Genomic DNA, 1,735 nt, shown 5'->3' on the forward strand with positions numbered 1-1,735 from the left:
GAATAGAAATAATTGGCTTTTGGGTGCAATTCTTTTCCTTCTTCTGCGTATGGTTTTGCACAATGATTATGGAGTATATTTGAGTTACAGCTCACATTTTTGTGGAGAGATTGTCAAAATTCTGAATCTCAGGCCTATTTTTGCATTATTTTACGCGTTGTCTTAATTCCCAGCTTCCTTCTCTGTTACAGGTCTATACAAAAATTTGCAATCACCTAGAAAGGAGGTTTTCTTGAGTGTCTACCCTGATGCAAATGTTCCCGGTGAGGTGGAACACAAATTCATGTCCTATATTCTTCTCCAAAGAAACCACCCTGGTTTCAATCCAAATACGCCATAACTCCATATATCACTAGGTGAAGTGTTGCTTCTTTGTATATGAGTGTGACTGCTGGAGGTAAGGTAAGGGGTAAGGATCACTTACATTGCAAACTAAGTGGTTCCTGATCAATTGGACCTGGAACGACGTCCGGATCAAACTTATGGTGGTGAGACAACCAGGTCTATGACGGATGCTTCAAATATGGATTTGGATCTGCCATGGTGGTAAAACTCTCATTTTTTATGCTTCTATCGTCTCTACTGAGATGTCAATGATTACAAAACTAGAATATCAAGCTGACAAAGGAGAGGCATTGCAGACTGCCCTGATTGGAAATAACAGCGCTCCAGTGGCAGCCGGTGTTCGGACGAAGCGAAAGCTTGAGAGTGAAAATGTCACATAGGATGACAGAGTTAAAGATGATTTTAAGATCGTTGAATCTAAACTCAGGACTGATAAATGTATCATTGATGCCAGTATTCCTTTCAGGGAAAGTACCGTATGCAAGTTTCCAGTTTTGTTTGGCAGCAGTTGCAGTTATCAATTGTTTGAGACAGTTTTCTATATATATGAAAACTTTCTGAAAAGAGTATCAGTCTGCTTGATAGGTCTAATGTCTTAATTGTTAGCATTTATTTTGTATCAGGTCTATTTTATGTTTGTGTCTAACCTGAGAGGTTATATAACGATAAGATTCTTTGACTTATATGCTAGCAGAGTTGGAAGAAATATTTAGCGGGTGTCAAGTTAGCCTTCTCAGTGTCGATATTTCAAAATGGATGGTCAAATATATTTATATGTATAAGCTATCGATCATTCATTCTCTGAATATGGCCATGTAAACTCTTCTTTTAGTTCACTAATGTGTTTCATTACTCTAAGCACTAGATTTTCAAGCTTGAAACTTGCATCTCAGTATATCCACTAACTTGTTGTTGTTTCAAATGAATTTCAAGGCAGTGGATTCTCCCATTTATTTTGTTCAGAGTCATAGGAATATAGTGCCTCCCATCCCAAGCAGCTATTGATAAAGCATAAAGTTGCGCTGCCACCTGCTCTGTTTCTATTCATGCTGCTCTGTTTCTGTTCATATTTATGTTCTTCTGTTCTATCAACCCAAAAATGCCTTCTAATCTGTGGAGATCAATCCCTCATGATCTCTAGGAACACCAGCCAGTTCTTCATAGTAGACGATCTTTCAAAAGATAGGCTATCCAAGGATTACAATATCATACATGATGCTGGAGTGAAGAGACAACATAAATGATGCTGAGCTGCATATGCTGAGATGTTATACCTAGGGCAGTGCCATAAATAGTAGAACTATAGCTGAATATGATAGCTACAACTATTCATACTTTCAGGAAGACCATTCCTTTAGAGAAATTCAAGATCTTATCCTAGACACTTGTT

This window comes from Pinus tabuliformis, chromosome 1_1 (assembly GCF_031772625.1).
Source record: "Pinus tabuliformis cultivar Carrire ecotype Pingquan chromosome 1_1, CPIR1, whole genome shotgun sequence".
Lineage (NCBI taxonomy): Eukaryota > Viridiplantae > Streptophyta > Pinopsida > Pinales > Pinaceae > Pinus > Pinus tabuliformis.